Here is a 22,244-nt window from a genome sequence, read left to right on the forward strand (position 1 = left end):
GACGCCCTGGTAAAAGCCCCTCCCTTGATTTACCCAGATTTTTCTAAGCCCTTTTTGCTCGACACCGATGCGAGCAACACGGGTATTGGGGGTGTGCTTTCCCAGGTGGTTGATGGCGTGGAACGGGTGGTCGCGTACGGTAGTCGGGTGTTGTCTCCTGCGGAGCAAAGATATTGTGTCACCCGTAGGGAACTGTTGGCAATTGTCTATTTCATCCAACAGTATCGCCCATATCTGTACGGTCGGCATTTCACCGTCCGCACAGATCATGCGGCACTACAGTATGCCCTGCGAGTTCAACAACCATCGGGACAGTTGTCTCGATGGTTGGAGGTTCTCCAGGACTTTGATTTTGAAACCACCTACCGTAAGGGCGTTCGCCATACGAATGCGGACGCTCTGTCGCGCATGCCAACCACCTCCGAATGTGCATGCCTCCTGGGGTCGGGACGTTGCAGGCCTTCAGGGGACGCATCGGTTCCGATCTTGGCAGCCACCGACGACGACGAACCATTGGTTACTAATTCGATCGAACAACAGGGAAGAGATTCCCTGTTGGGGTTGCCCGTCACTGAATGGGGGCGCCTCCAAATGGAGGATACCTCCCTCCTCGGGTGGCGTCGTCGCGTCGGGGGTGCTGGGCGGGTGAAGGGGGATTCGGATGCATGGGAAATGGTGCAAGGTCTGCTGATGCATTGGGACGGCAAATCCCAGCGACATCGGCTGGTGGTCCCTTCTGAGTTGCGAGGCAAGGTGGTGTGGGCCGCGCATGAGCGCCTATTACACCTTGGGACCCAAAAGACTCTTGCACTGCTACAACTTGATTTTTTTTGGCCTGGTATGACGAGGGATGTTGGGGATCTATTGGGATCATGCCCTCGGTGTGCGCAACGGAAACCGCCAGCGCGGGAGTCTAACCCGCCCTTGCAATCGATCAAAGTATCCAGAATAAATGAGCTTGTCGCGCTGGACATTTTGGGCCCATTTCCCGCCACCCCCAGGGGCAATAGGTATTTGTTGACAGGTGTCGAGTATTTTACGCGCTGGCCTATGGCCTGGCCCCTTGCCAACCAGTCGGCAGCAGCCATCGTGGAGGCCTTTGTTCAGGGATACGTCCTGGACAAAGGTGCTCCGGAGCGGCTGCTGACCGACCAGGGCAGAAATTTTTCCGGTAAATTACTCAAACAAGTCTGTGACCTCTTAGGCACGAAGAAAATTCGTACCTCCCCGTATCACCCGCAAACTGACGGAATGGTCGAGCGCCTGCATCGCACCATTACGTCAATGATGTCACAGCAGGTCTCGGACTCGCAGACTGACTGGGACCTGCATATTCAAGGGGTCTTGGCGGCATACCGGATGGCACCCCATGCAGCTACGGGATTTTCCCCCTTTTACCTCATGTACGGTCGCGAACCCGACCCGCCTGTTCGCGCCCAGCTGCAGATCCCCGACCCGCAAGGGAAAACTAAATTGGCTGACCACGTCAAATTTAATCTGGCCAAATTAACAGAGGCGCGGGATGCTGCTATGCTAAACTCGGACCTCCGTCAAAAGGCGAATGAGCGCCTCAGGCTGGGTCGGGCGCACGTAATACAGTGGAAGCCGGGGGACAAGGCATGGTTGCACTGTCCCCAAGTGCCCCTGGCTACCTCCCCTAAGCTGGCGCGGCCGTGGCGGGGCCCTGTGGAGGTGGTCGAAGTTTTGCGACCACAGTGCGTGCGCATTAAATGGGGGAAGCGGTGATGGTTCGTGCACCCCTCTAGGTTAAAACCCTTCGTTGCGGTACACAAACCCACTTCACACATGCGTGGCCAAACGTGTGGGGGGTCGACCGACTCACTGGGTCCGTCTCCGTCGTTCTCACCTAATGCCCTGCCGGCCGTGCCACCTCCAGGTGCATCAGGACTGACGGGCTCACGCCCGACCACCCCTCCTGGGGATACCGACGGTCGCGCGGCATCGGATGAGGTCTCACTCCGGGACGGACAATTGCCACCTGACGGTCCGCCACCCGGGGTTACCCCGTGTGAGGGGCCCGCTGCAAGGACGCGCGCAAAAATGCGCAGACTGTTATGAGGCCGGAAGATGTGTACATAGGTTGTGTTCATCGTGTGTTGTGTGGGTGGTGTGTTCCCTGCCCATTGAAATGTACATACGTTGTGTTCATTGTGTGTTGTGTGGGTGGTGTGTTCCCTGCCCATTGAAATGTACATACGTTGGGTTCACCTGGTGTTGTGTGTATGGTGGGTTCTCTGCAAATTGTATATAGGTTGTTTTTTTTACGGAATTCGTATTTATTCAAGGGGGGGTGCGTCGGGTTGTTTTCTCTTCTTGCTGTTGCATTTTGTTGTGTTCTTGTTGCTGTTCTTGTTATTGTTGAAAAATAGTGAGGCACACGCGCGGTCAAGGTGTAAATGCACTTTTATTGTCATTTTTGTATGTTGGCAGCCGGGACGGCTGCAAGCTATGCGGGGGGGGGGTGATGTAGGGGTGTTAAAGAGAGGGCCCGTTATGCATGGCAGCCTATGGAAAACAAACACAGTGGGCGGGGCTGCGTAAGTGCACGAGCAAGTGCCCTCTACGACGTCCGAGCCAGACACCCTGGGGAGGGCTGGTTCGAACGTTATGATCCCCCGGGGCCCCACCCCTCAGGGAGGGGTTGGGTATAAAAGGGGATGTTTCAAAGGGCTCGGCAGTTATGTTAAGCTAAGGGAAGAAGATTGAAGACGTCTTAGATAGAGCCCTGGACTCCCCTGGTTCGATGTCCTTTTCAGGGCCGGACAGGATTGAGCCAGCGGCGTGGTCCCGAAAGCCAGAGCCGGTGCTCTTGTAAGAGCTGGTCTGGAACTCCGGGTACCGGGCCCGACTTACCAGTGTCGGGCCAGTTAGCCTCCCCTAGCCCATTAGTGGAGGATTCGGGGCTAGGACAGAGTTAGCTAGGGGTGTATCCCGAGATATACGGGTGAGGGGGCCGATACCCCCTCGAGTGTGTATATGCCCACTGTCATATTGTGAATAAACATACGTGTGCCTCAACCTCGGCGTCAAGCGTCCTCACCGGTACTTCACATCCAAAGCGAAAACCATACCCCGAGACCAACAAGCAACCTTTGTGTCCACATAGCGCGTAAATACGAATACTTGTATACGAGGCATCATTAAAAAGCATTACTTTGGAATAGTAAACTGACAGAGAATAAGACAATGAGTCAAGAATTTGCCCAGATTGAGTCAGGCACAAACCCTTTCAATTACACGATTTCTTGAATTGCTTATTTTACACCAATTTTGATTTTAATCATGATATCATCATTGGTGTCAAGTTATTATCATGATATGAAGGAAATTGATAATTTATTGATGAACGAAGGAGTCCCGATGCTATGTCATTGATAGCATTGATTGACCATACCTCAGCATGCTGTGCAGCAAAAGTTGTGAAGATAAAAGCCAGGGCCAGTTCAAAATTGACTTGGTCTTTGTCGACAAATCCCCAAGAAAATGGTGCTTGGGCTCGTCCGGGATTTGAACCCGGGACCTCTCGCACCCGAAGCGAGAATCATACCCCTAGACCAACGAGCCACTCATCTTCAAACAGTGAATAACGTTTGTAAATGAGGTTCAATCAACACTTCGATTATCTCATGAGATGTAACTTTGCTGAGAGATAATGAGCATTTTTGGCACAAATAAGTTTTGACAATGTTCTTAATACAAGATGTTGGCTAAAAATGCATGGCTATTGACTTGTACGAACAGCAATATGACTTTTCTATAACAAAAACAATGATATGGGAACCAATATTTAAGGACATTTCTAACTTTACTCACCACACACTCTAATACTCTGTTGAGATGAATAAAACTAAGGTCGGAGGAGTCCTCGTGTATTGTCATTATGATTTTCTACTCATCCCAGAAAAATAAACCTACCGGGCTTGGAATCGGGAACTTCTTGCATCCAAAGTGAGAACCATACCACTAGACCAACAAGCGACCTTTCTGTCGACATAGCGCGTAAAAACGAGTACTTGTATACGAGGATTCATATAAAAAGCATTACTTTTGAATAGTAAACTGACAGAGAATAGGACAATGAGTCAAGAATTTGCCCAGATTTAGTCAGGCTAAAAACCATTTCAATGATGCGATTTCGTGAATTGCTTATTTTAAATCAATTTTTATTTTAATCATGATTTCCTCATTGGTGTCAAGATATTATCATGATATAAAGGCAATTTCTATTTCATGGATGAACGAAGGAGTCTCTTCGCTATGTCATTTATAGCATTGATTGACCATACCTCAGCATGCTGTGCAGCAAAAGTTGTGAAGATAAAAGCCAGGGCCAGTTCAAAATTGACCAATCCCCAAGAAAATGGTGCTTGGGCTCATCCGGGATTTGAACCCGGGACCTCTCGCACCCAAAGCGAGAATCATACCCCTAGACCAACGAGCCACTCATCCTCAAGCAGTGAATGATGTATGAAAATGAGGTTCAATCAACATTTCGATTATCTCATGAGATGTAACTTTGCTGAGAGATAATGAGCATTTTTGGCACAAATAAGTTTTGAAATTGTTCTTAATCCAAGATGTTGGTTTGAAAATGCATAGTTATAGACTTGTACGAAAAGCAATATGACTTTGCTATGACAAAAACAATGATTTGGGAACCAATATCTAAGGACATTTCTAACTTTACTCACCACACACTCTTACACTCTATTGAGATGAATACCTCTGTCGAGAAACGGTGCCTTGACGCGGCGAGAGAGTTTGTGTACGTCTGAGAAGCTGATCGCTATACCGTCGAGAGCCTAGTGCTCTCAGAAGGGTCACCCAAGGCGGGAATACTTCAGTGGAGACGTCAGACAAAACCCGTTTCGATAGGTCCCCACGTGACCTTTTCAAATAAATTGTGATCCAAGAAAGCAACGGGAAACTACTTGGATTATTTCTCCCTTGAAAACTTCAATGATGACAAGCAAAATCAACAAAGGCCCTGAGTATCGGCGTCCTTTAAATAGGACAGGGTGCTAAGAATCTCCGAGCTTGTGTCAAAGAACCCTTTCAAAGTAGCAACTTGGAACGTTAGAAGTTTACTTCAAGCAGGAAAACTAGCCAATGTCATACAAGAAATGGATCGACTTAAAATCAACATAATCGGTCTAAGCGAAACTAAATGGCCTGGAACAAAAAAGTTTATATCGAGCGAACACCACATCTTCTGCTCCGGAGGAGAAGAAAACACCAAACAAACATACGGTGTCGCCTTTATAGTACACAAGAAATTAGCGAATAAAGTCAACAACTTTACCCCAGTATCAGAATAGCACTACTACAGTTAGCAGGCAACAAAGTCAACGTGAACATTCTACAGGTTTATGCTCCAACAGCAGATAAACAAGATCATGAAATCGAATCGTTCTATGAGCAACTAACCAACACGCTGAAACCGCTGAAGAAGCAAGATATCACTATAATCCTCGGCGACTTCAACGCCAAGGTTGGCCACGGTCGAATGCAGAACATTGTCGGAGAACACGGACTAGGAACAAGGAATGAACGAGGCGACAGACTGGTTCAATTCTGCCAAGAAGAACGTTTCAGTATTGCTAACACATGGTTCCAATTACCACCTCGACGACTGTACACGTGGACCTCGCCGCAAGACTCCGACAACAACATCGTCAGGAACCAAATCGATTATATCCTAATTAACACCAGGTTTAAGTCCAGTGTGATTACAGCAAAAACCTACCCTGGAGCCGATATATCGTCAGATCATAACCCAGTAACAGCTACAATAAGACTCAAATTGCGATCAATACAATGTACAAAGACGAGACGAGCAGACCTGGAGAAACTGAAGAACAGCGCCGATAAAAGACAAGTACAGCAACATCTCAACGATAGCATCCGCTCAATAACAACAGAAACAGCAGATGTTCAGGAGTACTGGCGCTCGTTCAAACAATGCATCACAGAAACAACAGAAGTCATGCTGGGACATCAGCCACCGAAAAAGAAACAACGATGGATGACACATTATATTCTCGATCTAATGAGCAAACGAAGAATGTACAAAAATAACGACTTGAAGAAGTACAAACAAATGCAACAGAAGATCAGAGAAGCAATCCGGCAGGCAAAAGAAAAGTGGATGGAAGAACAATGCGCCGAGATTGAAGAACTAATTAAAAAACATGACAATTTTACTCTGCACAAGAAGCTCAAAGAAGCTGGTAACATCTACAGACCAGCCCCAACAGCTACCTTGTATGCGGACAACAACCAACCAATCCTAAATAAACAAGAAAAAATGGACACCTGGACAAACTATATACACAAGCTCTATGGCGCCGCGAGAACACCTGCAGAAAAAGACCAACAGATGTCGAAAGACGTTCTACACATTTTAACATCAGAAGTAGAACATGCAATCAAAACAGCTAAGTCAGGCAAAGCGTGCGGGCCCGACACAATCCATGTAGAATTGCTCAAACTATTAGACAGCAACAACATACGACAACTGACTAATTGGTACAATCAAATGTACAATGGCAATACAATTCCATCCGACTGGCTACAATCCATCTTTGTGGCCATACCAAAGAACGCAACAAGCCGGAAATGCGAGGACTACAGACTGATAAGCTTGATGAGCCACGTGCTGAAAGTCTTCCTGAAGGTGATCCAACAGCGCATACGCTCCACATGCGAAAATGCATTGAAGAACACACAGTTTGGCTTCTGTAAAGGACTAGGCACAAGAGAAGCAATCTTCTGTCTACAGATACTACTACAGCGATGCTACGAACATCAGAAAGAAGTGTACATCTGCTTCATAGATTACGAGAAAGCCTTTGACTCAGTCGACCACGACCGACTAGCAGCTCTATTAAAACAACTGGGACTAGATAAAAACGACATCAACTTCATCATTGCTCTTTATTGGAAGCAAACAGCCCAACTCCGATATGACAACGAATTGACAGACCCAACACCAATACAAAAAGGTGTACGACAGGGCTGCCCACTTTCACCCAGTCTTTTCAACATCTACTCGGAGCAGATTTTTGATCGAACACTAGCAGATAAAAACATTGGTATTAAAGTCAATGGACAATACATCAACAACATCAGGTATGCCGACGACACTGCACTGCTGGCCGATTCAGAACAAGACCTACAACAAATATTGGACGAGGTTGCCACAGAGAGTCAAATATGGGGCTTACGAATTAATAAAAAGAAAACAAAGGTTATGAAGGTCAGCCGAACTACAAGCGAAATAACAATCAAGCTGTGCAGCGAAAAATTGGAACAAGTACACCGATTCAAATACCTTGGTGTAATCATTGACGATCAGTTGAACCATGAAGTCGAAATCAAGAGCAGAATTGAACAAGCAAGGCAAGCATTTATTAAATGGAAAACACTCCTTGCAGACCGCAACTTGAGTATATCACTGAAACTGCGCACACTGAAATGCTACATCTGGTCAATTTTGCTGTACGGAGTAGAGACGTGGACACTGACAACAACAGCAACAAAAAGGCTCGAAGCTTTCGAAATGTGGCTGTATCGAAGCATGCTGAAAATCCCATGGACAGCCAAAACCACCAATACACAAGTTCTGCAAGATATGGGCACTGACAGGCAACTGCTGAAGACCATCATTAGCAGGAAGTGTTACTACCTAGGCCACATTGCCCGAAACGACCACAAATACCAGCTATTAAAGCAAATCCTGGAAGGAAAAATCGAAGGGAAAAAACGACCAGGATGGCCAAAAACGACATGGCTCAGTAACATCAAAACATGGTTACAATTAACAACAGCACAAACTCTACACGCCGTGCTAGACCGGGACCAATATCATCGTGAAGTCGCACATGCCGTTAGGCAGCACTAAAGAAGAAGAAGAGATGAATACAACTCAGGTCGCAGGAGTCCTCGTGTATTGTCCTTATAATTGTCTACTCATCCCAGAAAAGTAAAACTACCGGGCTTGGAATTCTGAACTTCTTGCATCCAAAGCGAAAACCATACCCCGAGACCAACAAACATCCTTTGTGTCCACATAGCGCATAAATACGAATACTTGTATACGATGCTTCATTAAAAAGCATTACTTTTGAATAGTAAACTGACAGAGAATAGGACTATGAGTCAAGAATTTGCCCAGATTGAGTCAGGCACAAACCCTTTCAATACACGATTTCTTGAATTGCTTTTTTTACACCAATTTGGATTTTAATCATGATATCATCATTGGTGTCAAGTTATTATCATGATAGAAAGGAAATTGCTAATTTATTGATGAACAAAGGAGTCCCGACACTATGTCTTTGATAGCATTGATTGGCCATACCTCAGCATGCTGTACAGCAAAAGGTGTGAAGATAAAAGCCAGGGCCAGTTCAAAATTGACTTGGTCTTTGTCGACGAATCCCCAAGAAAATGGCACTTGGGCTCGTCCGGGATTTGAACCCGGGACCTCTCGCACCCGAAGCGAGAATCATACCCCTAGACCAACGGGCCGCTCATCTTCAAATAGTGAATAATGTTTGTAAATGAGGTTCAATCAACACTTCGATTATCTCATGAGATGTAACTTTGCTGAGAGATAATGAGCATTTTTGGCACAAATAAGTTTTGACAATGTTCTTAATACAAGATGTTGGTTAAAAATGCATGACTATTGACTTGTACGAACAGCAATATGACTTTTCTATAACAAAAACAATGATATGTGAACCAATATTTAAGGACATTTCTAACTTTATTCACCACACACTCTAATACTCTGTTGATATGAATAAAACTCAGGTCGGAGGAGTCCTCGTGTATTGTCCTTATGATTGTCTACTCATCCCAGAAAAATAAACCTACCGGGCTTGGAATCGGGAACTTCTTGCATCCAAAGTGAGAACCATACCCCTAGACCAACAAGCGACCTTTCTGTCGACGTAGCGCGTAAATACGAGTACTTGTATACGAGGATTCATGTAAATAGCATGACTTTTGCATAGTAAACTGACGAAGAATAGGACAATGAGTCAAGAATTAGCCCAGATTTAGTCAGGCTAAAAACCATTTCAATTATGCGATTTCGTGAAATGCTTATTTTACACCAATTTTGATTTTAATCATGATTTCCTAATTGGTTTCAAGTTATTATCATGATATAAAAGCAATTGCTAATTCATGGATGAACGAAGGAGTCCCTTTGCTCTGTCATTTATAGCATTGATTGACCATACCTCAGCATGCTGTGCAGCAAAAGTTGTGAAGATAAAAGCCAGGGCCAGTTCAAAATTGACCAATCCCCAAGAAAATGGTGCTTGGGCTCGTCTGGGATTTGAACCCAGGACCTCTCGCACCCAAAGCGAGAATCATACCCCTAGACCAACGAGCCACTCATCCTCAAGCAGTGAATGATGTATGAAAATGAGGTTCAATCAACATTTCGATTATCTCATGAGATGTAACTTTGCTGAGAGATAATGAGCATTTTTGGCACAAATAAGTTTTGAAATTGTTCTTAATCCAAGATGTTGGTTTGAAAATGCATAGTTATAGACTTGTACGAAAAGCAATATGACTTTGCTATGACAAAAACAATGATTTGGGAACTAATATCTAAGGACATTTCTAACTTTACTCACCACACACTCTAACACTCTATTGAGATGAAGACAACTCAGGTCGCAGGAGTCCTCGTGTATTGTCCTTATAATTGTCTTCTCATCCCAGAAAAGTAAAACTACCGGGCTTGGAATTCTGAACTTCTTGCATCCAAAGCGAAAACCATACCCCGAGACCAACAAACATCCTTTGTGTCCACATAGCGCGTAAATACGAATACTTGTGTTGAGTTGTAGACGGAGGTACTCGGAGACGGAGGTTGAGTTAGGGGCTTCCGCCAGGGTTTATTAACACTCATCACTAACCCTGGTTCCCTCTTTGCCCTTTCCACTATCCCCGTTCCTCCAGTGACCCCGCTTACGTTACGGGGTCTCCCTTAAATACCCTAGGAGGTGTGACGTCACGTGCGCTGTCCAGCGCGTGCGACCCCACGTCCCGTGAGGTCACCGCACCGGACAGCGCACACGACGCCACCACTCTCCTCTACTCCTCTACATCACCCCCCCCCCCCCCCCCGTGAAAAAAACAGCCGACCCGGCTGCAATCACCCCGCAAGCGGGGCCCCACACCGGACCGAATAATCACGAGTTCGTGTGCCTGAAGGTATAACCGGCTGCTATAAAACTAAACCTTAGGGCAGCACGGCCCCTCAAGCAGAACAGCAACAACAACCACAACAACAAAAAACAAAACAAATAGAGCCCGAAGGCCTCATCCGCCGGATAGTGCCGAACGGGTGCCAGGGGCTGGGCCCGCTGAACGGCCATCAGGGCCGTCACCGGAGCCGCATCCCCCTCGAGCGGGTATGCGCTGCTGGCCCGCTCCCCCGTACGGTGTCCGCCACCCGTGCAGGTGGCCCGTCAGCAGGCAACAGGCCCACCGCCGTGGCCTCCGGTGACCGGGGGGTCTCTGTCGGCCTCACTCGGGAGGGGCCTGGGGGCACACACACAGGTCGGACGTCACCTCCGTCAACGAGACCCAGCCGGTCAGGCACGCCGGATACATCATCAGCCGGCCGCTCCGGAATTGGGGGTGGATCCCCCAGGGTAGATGGAACATAACGTTTGAGCCGGGACGGGTGCACTATCCACTGCCGGCGACCGAACCGAATCCGGACGCATTGTGGCCGGCGGACCTCCACAACCTCCACGGGTCCCTGCCAAGGGCGATGCAATTTGGCCGATGTGCCAACGGGGACCTGGGGACAATGCAGCCACGCTTTTTGACCCGCTACCCACAGGAGGCCAGCTGCCTGGTGTTTGGGCAGCCGCTCATTAGCCGACTGCCGGCTTGCGGAATTCTCGGCAGCTTCCTGTCGCGCCTCGCGCAGCCGGTCAAGCGCAACCTTCAAAGGGGTCGGCACCGCCGACCCCTTCTTGGAGGAGCCAACGTCCATCTGGACGTGCACCGGGGGCTCCGGTTCCCTACCGTACATCAAATAAAAAGGCGAAAATCCCGTGGAGGCATGAGGGGCCAACCGATACGCCACCAAGACCCCCGGGACGAACAGGTCCCAGTCTGACTGGGACGTGTTCACCTGGTGGCACAGCATGGACGTAAGGGTGCGGTTCAAGCGCTCTACCATCCCGTTTGACTGGGGGTGGTAGGGCGAGGTGCGGATTTTCTTGGTGCCAAGGAGGTCACACACTTCCTTGAGCAACCTAGATGAGAAATTCCGCCCCTGGTCAGTCAACAATTGTTCTGGCGCGCCCTTGTCAAACACGTACCCCTGGACGAAGGCCTCGGTGATAGAAGAGGCCGACTGATCGACCAAAGGCCATGCCATGGGCCAACGTGTGAGGTACTCAACGCCCACCAAGAGGTATTTGTGGCCCCGTTGGGATGCAGAGAATGGCCCCAAAATGTCGAGCGCCACGAGCTCATTAACGCGAGAAACCCGGATGGACTGCAGCGGGGTCCGGTCCCGGACAACTGGGGCATTCCTCCGCGCGCAGTCATGGCAACCCTTCAAAATCAGTGCCACGTCATTCTCAACACCCGGCCAGTAATAGTCCCGCTTAAGGGTCAATAAGGTCTTGTGGTAGCCAAGGTGCATAAGCTTCTCGTGAATGGCTCGGGTTAATTTACCACGCAGGCTAGTGGGCACAACCACACAATAGCGTTCCAATTGGGCATCCCAACGCATTAGTAGTCCGTCATGCACGGCGATCGCCGGGGCAGCCGACGAAGCTGAGCTCCGGGCCTTATGTCCGACACGGCGCCGTAGCTTCAGCAGAGAGGAATCCTCCATCTGCAAGCCGGACCATACCTCCCGGGGAAGTCCAAGGCCGAAATCCGCGGGCGCCGCCGCACCTGGAGGGGTGTCCGCCTCGGCCGACGCGACCAACTGGGCCGCGGCGTCCCCTGGGGCCTTGCAACGGTTAGAGCCCAGGGCGCAAGCACACCCGCCGCCTGCCGGCAATCGGGATAAACCGTCCGCATTTCCATGCTGTGTCCCCTTCCTGTGGATTACATCAAAGGGGTAATCCTGGAGCACTTCGAGCCAGCGAGACAGCTGACCCGAGGGCTGACTAATCTTCAGCAAATATTGCAGGGCCGCGTGTTCGGTTCGGACCGTAAACAGCCTACCGTACAAATATGGTCTATACAACTGAACAAAATAAACTATGGCCAAAAGCTCTCTCCGGGTCACACAATATCGCTGTTCCGTCGAGGACAGAACGCGACTGCCAAAGGCTACCACCCTCTCAACCCCGTCGACCACCTGGGCCAGGACAGCCCCAATTCCCGTGTCGCTGGCATCGGTATCGAGCAGGAAGGTTTTTGTAAAATCCGGGTACCCCAAGGGCGGCGCATCCGCCAAGGCTGTGCGAAGCGCCGCAAAAGCCGCCTCCTCCTCCGCGCCCCAGTGAAACCTTTGGCCTTTGGCGGAAAGGGCGTGCAGTGGCTTCGCAATTGTCGCAAATTTGTGGACAAACCGGCGATAGTACGATGCGAAGCCAACGAAGCAACGCACCTCCGCGACAGATGTGGGAGTCGGCCACGTCCGGACACAAGCCGTTTTATCCGGGTCCGTGGCGACACCTGACGTGCTAACAATGTGTCCCAAATACCTCACCGATGGTTGTAGCAAGTGGCATTTCTGGGGTTTGAGTTTCAAGCCAGCAGCACGCACTTTGACGAACACCGCCTCAAGGCGTTGCAAGTGCTCGCCAAACGTACGGCCAAAAACAATAACGTCATCCAAGTAGATTAGACAAGACTCCCACTGCAGCCCCGCCAAGACCATCTCCATGAGACGCTGGAAGGTGGCCGGGGCCGAATGGAGACCCATAGGAAGCCGATTGAACTCGAACAACCCCTGGGGCGTGCGGAACGCTGTTTTGGGTCTAGAGGCCTCATCCAGTGGCAATTGCCAGAAGCCGGAGAGCAAATCTAAAGTCGAAAAGAACCGCGCGCCCGAGAGGGCGTCCAGGGAATCATCCATGCGAGGCAATGGATATGCATCAGCCACCGAGATCTTGTTCAATCTACGAAAATCGACGCAGAACCGGAGACTCCCGTCCCGTTTCTTAACTAGCACAATGGGGGCACCCCAAGGGCTAGTAGATGGGGAGATGATGTCCGCCGCCAACATTTCCTCGACAGCCGAGCGGACATGATCTTTTTCCGCTGGGCTAAAGCGGTGGTAATTAAGTCGAATAGGGGCCGCGTCGCCCGTGTCTATGTGGTGGTCCAAAAGAGTAGTGCGACCCAGATCAAACTTACTTTGGCTGAACACATCGGTGAACCGCTCGATGAGGTCGCGGAGTTGCCGACGTTCCCCGGAGGACAACGAGGCATTCTCGTCGCACAACGTGGCGATCCATGATGCGTCGGGGTCCCCCGTGCGCATCACGCCCGCCACGACCCCTCCATCCGGGGCAGCGCTCTCGGGTGGAGGAGCCGGGGTCGCGTGTGCCAGGACGGGGCCGGCCGGGACTACGACCGGCAAGGGTCCCGAATTGAGGACCTGCAAAAAAAGGTCCTGGCCCCCCGACATGGCTGTCAAGGCGCCCACCAACCCCTTCGTCCTTGAAAAGTAGCTTGACGGGGACAGGAGGATACCCGTCTCCGTGGAGCCCATTTCGAGCGGTTTGCGCAACCTAAGGAGTATCAGGATTTGTGACGCCGGTGGTACGGTCACCGGCACTTTATTCAAGGCCCGTACACCGGCAACCAAGGGAGACAGGACGGTAGGCGATTGTAGGAATTGCAGCTGCCTCCCTGACGGCATTTCCACACAGCCCTGGTCAACGAGAATTCGGATGGGCATCCTAGACAAAAAGTCGGTCCCCAAGAGGCATGGCACTGCCAAGGTCCTGGAGACCAAAATCGGCCCGCCCAACTCAATCTCGTCAACCCGAACCGACGCTACAACGTGGCCCAAGATGCCCAAACTGCCGCCGTTCGCGGCGACACAAGCCCCGCGAACCGGCCTTAACGGACCCACGCTGCGGGGTAGCAGCCCAAAAATGGCCTCAGAAATAATGGTTGCCGACGCCCCCGTATCCACCAGGAGGCGAACGTGCACCCCTTGCACATATCCTGCCACCGCTGAGGAGCCGGCAGCTGCCACCACCATCCTATGCGCAAGCGCATCCCAGTGGCGGGTCTGTCTGGGCCATTGAGGGGGTGATGACGATGGTGCACCCGACCCTTCGAGGACAACCCCATGACGATGGGCCCTAGCCCCGCTAGATGCATGAGGTGAAGGGAGCGGCCGCGCAGATGATGCGTCGCGACTCGCCTGGGGCCCCGGACCCGATGCTAAGGAGGGTCTGGGAGAAGGTGGAGTCCCTTTTCCAAAGGCCCCCGGGGCATTTCGGCAGCCCCGCTCAATGTGGCCCCGCTGACCACAGCGGAAGCAGGCCACCGTGTCCGCCTCTTGTGGACGGGAAGTTCCCGGCCGCCCCCGCTGCTCCGGACGGCGACCACCCGCCCCCCTTCCTCGACGATCGGGCATCGCCAGGGCCGCGAGGGTGTCCGCCCCCTGAGAGGTGGCCCCCCCGTCCGGCGCCGGGACCCCCACACACACCGCCATCTGAGGCCGTTGGCGGAGGGAGAGGTGCGCCTGAATGTTTTCTGCGACCGCCAAGGATGTGATCTGCCGATCATTGTTGATCGACAGAGCAATTCTTGCCAGGTCAAGCAGCTTCCCCAAGGCCATAGAATCAAGTGCCCTGCCGTACAGGTCAGGGTATGCAGCCTGCGCCAGGGCCAGGAGCGAGCAGCGGAAGGCCAGCGGCAGTTCCTCCTCCTCCCGCCGCCGCAATGAAAACTTTAGCTGCGCGGTGGACGGCGGCTCAAAAACGTTGGCCATTTGGATATAGGCCGCCGGGAGTGTAGCCCGATTGGCCGGATGGATGGACTTGAAGGCCTGCAGAGCCCTTTCGTCCAAGCAGGTCGGAAGCGCCGGCAAGGCCTCCTCCATGGACCAGCCGACCGACATGTATGCCGCGTCGAACCGGTCCTGGAAGGCCGACCAGTCGCCCCCTTGCGCGACAAACGGCGCAACGTCGGGTAACCGGCGCTGCCATTGGCCGCGCGGTGCCGCGAGGTGTGGAAGCCAAGCGGCACCTGCAGGCCACCCGGCGGACGCGACGTGGTGCGGCGGTGGCAGTATTGCGGCTCCCGCGGGCCACGCCGAAGACGCGGAAAGGTGCGGTGGTGCTGCGGCCCCCATGGGCCACGCCGTAGGCGCAGCGAAGTGTGGCTGAGTTGCAGCCCCCATGGGCCACGCCGTAGGCGCAGCGAAGTGTGGCTGAGTTGCGGCCCCCATGGGCGACGCCATAGGCGCAGTGAAGTGCGGCTGAGTTGCGGCCCCCATGGGCCACGCCATAGGTGCAGCGAAGTGCGGCTGAGTTGCGGCCCCCATGGGCCACGCCGTAGATGCAGCGAGGTGTGAAGGCGCCTGCGCTTTCGCGACCCACCTGTCAGCGGCGGCGTATGAAGCCACGGCGTCGTCCCGCGACGCGGCAAGAGACCACGGCGTTGCAGCCTCAACAGGCCACGCCGAAGACGCGGCGGTATAATTCAGGCCTGCAGCGGCCCCCGCGGCCCACCCCGCCGGCGCAGCGAGGTGCGGGACAGCGGCCGTAGCCGCGGCAACCTCTCGCGACGCAGCGAGGCACCACGGCGTTGCGGCTTCCCCGGGCCACGCCGAAGACGCGGCGGTATAACACGGAGCCGCGGCGGCCCCCGCGGCCCACCCCGCCGGCGCAGCAAGGTGCGGGACAGCGGCCGCAGCCGCGGCAACTTCTCGCGACGCGGCGAGGCACCACGGCGTTGCAGCCTCCATGGGCCACGCCGAAGATGCGGCGGCATAACACGGAGCCGCGGCGTCATCCATGACCAGGGACGCAGGCACGGCGAGGTGCAGAGCCGCGGCATCGCCGGTGGCCGGCCCCGTGAGCGCGGCGACAGGTGGAGCCGCGGCAGCACCCGCGGCCCATTCCGGCGGCATAGCGATGTACGGGGCAGCAGCAGCTGCCGCTGCCCACCCCGGCGGCCCAGCGAGGACGGCACGCGCGTACTTACCCGGGGCCCCCCCGGCGGGCGCAGCTTGACGTGAAGCCGCGTCGTCGCCGGCGGCTGGTCCCGCAGGAGCGGAGTGCCGAGAAACCCCGATCGCGTCGGTGGAGAGACGCGGCGTCGCGGTCGCCATGGCAGCCATGGCGCCGACTTGCGGCGTCGCCATAGCAGCGGCCGCATACGGCTCCCGAGCCAACATGGCCGCCGTGGATTGCGTCGCAGCCAACATGGCGGCCATTTCCAGTGGAGCGGTCGCTGGGAAAACGGCGGCGGTTTCAACGTTGGTGGTTGACAGTTGCTCCCGTCCCGAGTGCGGGCCGGTTGGCCGCGTCCGCGCCTCCACCTCGGCCAACCTGACAGTCAGCTGCCCCACCGCCTGCAGGAGCTGCTGCAGCAGAGCTGCGGGGACGCCCTCAGTCTCTGGCGGCGGCGGTGAGCTGGCACTCCCCGCAACCGACTCCTCCCGCTCTGGCCCGCTCGTCTCCATGGGGACCGTCACCGGGGTCACGGGCTCCGGGGTCACTGCTGGAGCCTCCTCTCCGCCTTCGGCACCCTCCAAGTCATGTGCCGGTGGGTTCTTACGCCGTGCGCCCGCTTTTGACATGTTGGCGACGATGTAAACTTCTGACGCCAGTTGTTGAGTTGTAGACGGAGGTACTCGGAGACGGAGGTTGAGTTAGGGGCTTCCGCCAGGGTTTATTAACACTTATCACTAACCCTGGTTCCCTCTTTACCCTTTCCACTATCCCCGTTCCTCCAGTGACCCCGCTTACGTTACGGGGTCTCCCTTAAATACCCTAGGAGGGGTGACGTCACGTGCGCTGTCCAGCGCGTGCGACCCTACGTCCCATGAGGTCACCGCACCGGACAGCGCACACGACGCCACCACTCTCCTCTACTCCTCTACACTTGTATACGAGGCTTCATTAAAAAGCATTACTTTTGAATAGTAAACTGACAGAGAATAGGACAATGAGTCAAGAATTTGCCCAGATTGAGTCAGGCACAAACCCTTTCAATACACGATTTCTTGAATGGCTTATTTTACACCAATTTTGATTTTAATCATGATATCATCATTGGTGTCAAGTTATTATCATGATAGAAAGGAAATTGCTAATTTATTAATGAACAAAGGAGTCCCGACGCTATGTCTTTGATAGCATTGATTGGCCATACCTCAGCATGCTGTACAGCAAAAGGTGTGAAGATAAAAGCCAGGGCCAGTTCAAAATTGACTTTGTCTTTGTCGACGAATCCCCAAGAAAATGGTGCTTGGGCTCGTCCAGGATTTGAACCCGGGACCTCTCGCACCCTAAGCGAGAATCATACCCCTAGACCAGGGGTCGGCAACCAAAATAACAAAAAGAGCCATTTCTTTCCAATTCGGTACAAAATTCAGTATTTCAAGAGCCGCAATGCATCTATGTACATACGTACATATCGTCAAGAAGCAGCCTGTAAAGAGCCGCATGCGGCTCCGGAGCCGTAGGTTGCCGACCCCTGCCCTAGACCAACGAGCCACTCATCTTCAAACAGTGAATAATGTTTGTAAATGAGGTTCAATCAACACTTCGATTATCTCATGAGATGTAACTTTGCTGAGAGATAATGAGCATTTTTGGCACAAATAAGTTTTGAAATTGTTCTTAATCCAAGATGTTGGTTTGAAAATGCATAGTTATAGACTTGTACGAAAAGCAATATGACTTTTCTATGACAAAAACAATGATTTGGGAACCAATATCTAAGGACATTTCTAACTTTACTCACCACACACTCTAACACTCTATTCAGATGAATACAACTCAGGTCGCAGGAGTCCTCGTGTATTGTCCTTATAATTGCATCCAAAGCGAGAACCATACCCCGAGACCAACAAGCAACCTTTGTGTCCATATAACGCATAAATACGAATACTTGTATACGAGGCTTCATGTAAAAAGCATGACTTTTGCATAGTACACTGACGGAGAATAGGACAATGAGTCAGGAAATAGCCCAGATTGAGTCAGGCTAAAAAAACCCTTTCAATTATGCATTTTCGTGAATTGCTTATTTTACACCAATTTTGATTTTAATCATGATTTCCTCATTGGTGTCAAGTTATTATCATGATATAAAGGCAATTGCTAATACATGTAGGAACAACAGTTCTACACTGCCCAACGATTGATCGAGGTATCCCGTATTAATGAGCTGTTTGCTCTGGATATCCTGGGCCCGTTCCCTCCATCGGCTAGGGACAATAAATACCTTTTGGTCGGGGTCGAATACCTTTCTCGCTGGCCTATGGCCTGGCCTCTACCTGACCAAACGGCCTCATCCATCACCGAGGTTTTCTTGAATGGGTACATCATGGATAAGGGAGCGCCTGAAGGGTTGCTCATGGATCAAAGACGTAACTTCTCCTCTAAATTTCTCAAAGACGTGTGTTCCGCCTTGGGTACAAAGAAAATCCGCACTTCCCCTTACCATCCGCAAACGGATGGTATGGTGGAACGATTTAACCACACCCTTTCAGCCATGCTCTGTCACACGGTGAGTGAAAAACAAACCGATTGGGACTTACACATACCGGGCGTCCTGGCGGCATACCGCATGGTCCCGCACGCGTCCACAGGATATTCACCATTTTTCCTTATGTATGGCCGTGAGAATGTACCCCCGATTGATGTGCAACTTGGTGCAGCGGGGAAACAACCGTCCCCCTCCTTGCCTGACCACGTGCGGGACTCGCTTAAATGGGTAACGGAGGCGCGAGAGGCCGCCAGATGTGTGACGGCCCGTACGCAGGCAAGGAACGAGAGGTGTGCGCGTCGATTGTGAGCTGACATGCCTTGGTCGGTGGGCGATATGGCATGGCTCCATTGCCCTCAGGTGCTGGTGGGTACGTCCCCTAAACTGCACAGGCCTTGGCGTGGGCCTGTGAGGTTGGTGGACATTCGGAACCCCCAGAGTGTTCGCATCCAGTATGGCCAACGTCGTTGGTATGTTCACTCGTCGCGGCTCAAACCCTATGTTGACCCGCGCGCTGGTCCTTCATCCCCACTTGTTGACCTGCCGGGGTCTGGCGTGCCGAATGTGCCACTTGCCTCGCCGATTGATCCCCAGCGGGGCCGTGTTCTACCCCCCGCAGACGCACAGGTTTTGAAGAACGACGATACCCCGGACGTTCCACCTCCAGCGGGGCCTGTCACAGCCACAGGGGAAACCGAAAATTCTTCTTCTCCACTGCTCCCACCTCCTGCTGAACAGTCGGCGAGGCAACCACGCGCAAGATGAGGAGAGGGTCCGGCGTCGCATACGTGGACGAAGTCTCTCCCATTTCGCTAATACTGTTGTCATTGCTGTCTGTCGCCCTGGTGTTACTGCACTACAGGGGCGCCCTAATGTGTGTCGGTTGTTTTTATGTCTGTAATGTTTTAATTCCTCTGCGCGTTGGCGCCCTACTCCCCTTACCTTGTTACGCATCATGGACGTCCTAAAATGTTATTCAAAGGATTCGGGCCGTCACTCTTTTCCCAGCCGAGACGGCTGATTTTTTACACGGGGGGGGGGGAGGGGTTATGTAATGTGAGGGTATAGCCGGGGGGTTGAATGATCACACCTCGTTACGATGAATGGCTCTACCGGTCCTGGCCCATAGCCAATGGGGAGAAGTCTAGGGGCGTGGCCCTGACGTAATGTAAAGGTGATATCTGCAAGTAGAGGATTGGATCTGCTGGCTTTAACCACAGCCAATGGGGGGACGAGTCAGGGGCGTGGTCCTGGGATCGTATGATGGAGTCTGGAAGATTCCATGGAGGTTAACCAGGACTGGTGGAAAGGTACCACGTGACCCGAGTATTAAAAGGGGTGGAGACGGACAACACGTGGTCAGATCTGGAACGAACGAAGGGTGAGGCCACACTGAAGCGGGGGTCCAGGCCTGCCACGTGGTAGCACGAGTCTCTCTCTCTCTCTCCCTCTCACGCTGTCTGTTAGCAGCATGAAGGAGTAAGACAGGAGTGGAATTTATATGAAGGAGTGCTGTGAACGAAAGACAAATAAAGAACCTGATTCCAGAAGTCGCTTCCACGACATTTATTACAGATGCAAGAAGTCCCCGATTCCAAACCCGGTAGTTTTATTTTTCTGGTATGAGTAGACGATCATAAGGACAATACACGAAGATTCCGGCAACCTGAGTTTTATTCATCTCAATAGAGTGTTAGAGTGTGTGGTGAGTAAATTTTGAAATGTCATTAAATATTGGTTCCCATTTCATTGTTTTGTTACAGCAAAGTGATATTGCTTTTCGTACAAGTCTATAACAATGAATTTTCAACCAACATCTTTGTATTAAGAACACTTTCAAAACTTACCTGTGACAAAAATGTTCATTATCTCTCAGCAAAACTACATCTTATGAGATAATCGAAGTGTTGATTTAACCTCATTTTCATACATTAGTCACTGGTTGAAAACGTGTGGCTCGTTGGTCTAGGGCAGAGGTCGGCAACCAAAATAACAAGAAGAGCCATTTCTTTCCAATTCGGTACAAAATTCAGTATTTCAAGAGCCGCAATGCATCTGAGTACATACTGTACATACGTACATATCGTCAAGAAGCAGCCCGTAAAGAGCCGCATGCGGCTCCGGAGCCGTAGGTTGCCAACCCCTGGTCTAGGGGTATGATTTTCGCTTTGGGTGCGAGAGGTCCCGGGTTCAAATCCTGGATGAGCCCAAGCACCATTTTGTTGAGGATTGGTCGATGGTCGACAAAGACCAAATCAATTTTGAACTGGCCCTGGCTTTTATCTTCACAACTTTTGCTGCACAGCATGGCTGAGGTTTGGTCAATCAATGCTATCAATGACATAGCATAGGGACTCCTTCGTTCATTCATAAAGCACGTTCCTTCGGAATGGGCATCCAGGAACTTGGTTGGACAGCACATTCGTGCGAACCGTGTCACGCGGCGCAAGCTGCGTGGGGCGGCGTGTCACGTGGTGCTGAGCCCGCCAGAAGCGCTCTATGAAATACAAATCGAGGGCGTCGCTATGCACGACAGACAGACAAATAATCCCTGGTTGGGCAGTGTGGAACTGTTGTTCCTACCTGTATTAGCAATTGCATTTATATCATGATAATAACTTGACACCAATGAGGAAATCATGATTAAAATCAAAATTGGTGTAAAATAAGCAATTCAAGAAATCGCATAATTGAAAGGGTTGGTGCCTGACTCAATCTGGGCAAATTCTTAACTCATTGTCGTATTCTCTATCAGTTTACTATTCAAAAGTAATGCTTTTTAATGAAGCCCGGTATACAAGTACGCGTGTTTATGCGTTACGTGGAAACAAAGGTCGCTTGTTGGTCTAGGGGTATGGTTCTCCCTTTGGACGCAAGAAGTTCCCGATTCAAAGCCTGGTAGTCTTATTTTTCTGGGATGAGTAGACAATCATAAGGACAATACACGAAGACTCCTGCGACCTGAGTTTTATTCATCTCAATAGAGTGTTAGAGTGTGTGGTGAGTAAATTTTGAAATGTCATTAAATATTGGTTCCCATTTCATTGTTTTTGTTACAGAAAAGTGATATTGCTTTTCGTACAAGTCTATAACAATGAATTTTCAACCAACATCTGTGTATTAAGAACACTTTCAAAACTTACTTGTGACAAAAATGTTCATTATCTCTCAGCAAAATTACATCTCATGAGATAATCGAAGTGTTAATTAAACTTCATTTTCATACATTATTCACTGGGAGAAGACAAGTGGCTCGTTGGTCTAGGGGTATGATTCTCGCTTTGGGTGCGAGAGGTTCCGGGTTCAAATCCCGGACGAGCCCAAACAGCACTTTTTGGGGGATTGGTCGACAAAAACCAAGTCAATTTTGAACTGGCCCTGGCTTTTATCTTCACAATTTTGCTGCACAGCATGCTGAGGTATGGTCAATGAATGCTATCAATGACATCGCGTAGGGACTCCTCCGTTCATTCATAAAACACATTCCTTCGGATTGGGCATCCAGGAACTTGGTTGGACAGCACATTTGT

At 51.4% G+C, this 22,244-nt stretch overlaps 5 non-coding genes across 5 annotated transcripts; 1 reads left to right on the top strand and 4 right to left on the bottom strand.

Moving 5' to 3' along the window:
* Positions 1–3,513: 3,513 nt before the first annotated feature.
* TRNAP-CGG (transfer RNA proline (anticodon CGG)) lies at positions 3,514–3,585 on the bottom strand. The gene has a single exon. It is a non-coding gene; the product is annotated as a tRNA-Pro (tRNA).
* An 805-nt stretch (positions 3,586–4,390) lies between these two features.
* On the bottom strand, positions 4,391–4,462 carry TRNAP-UGG (transfer RNA proline (anticodon UGG)). The gene has a single exon. It is a non-coding gene; the product is annotated as a tRNA-Pro (tRNA).
* Positions 4,463–8,481: 4,019 nt separating this feature from the next.
* On the bottom strand, positions 8,482–8,553 carry TRNAP-CGG (transfer RNA proline (anticodon CGG)). The gene has a single exon. It is a non-coding gene; the product is annotated as a tRNA-Pro (tRNA).
* Positions 8,554–9,358: 805 nt separating this feature from the next.
* Positions 9,359–9,430, bottom strand: TRNAP-UGG (transfer RNA proline (anticodon UGG)). The gene has a single exon. It is a non-coding gene; the product is annotated as a tRNA-Pro (tRNA).
* A 12,534-nt stretch (positions 9,431–21,964) lies between these two features.
* Positions 21,965–22,036, top strand: TRNAP-UGG (transfer RNA proline (anticodon UGG)). The gene has a single exon. It is a non-coding gene; the product is annotated as a tRNA-Pro (tRNA).
* The last annotated feature ends 208 nt before the right edge of the window (positions 22,037–22,244 follow it).

Source organism: Lethenteron reissneri, chromosome 39 (assembly GCF_015708825.2).
Source record: "Lethenteron reissneri isolate LAM-NWPU_2019-01 chromosome 39, ASM1570882v1, whole genome shotgun sequence".
NCBI lineage: Eukaryota > Metazoa > Chordata > Hyperoartia > Petromyzontiformes > Petromyzontidae > Lethenteron > Lethenteron reissneri.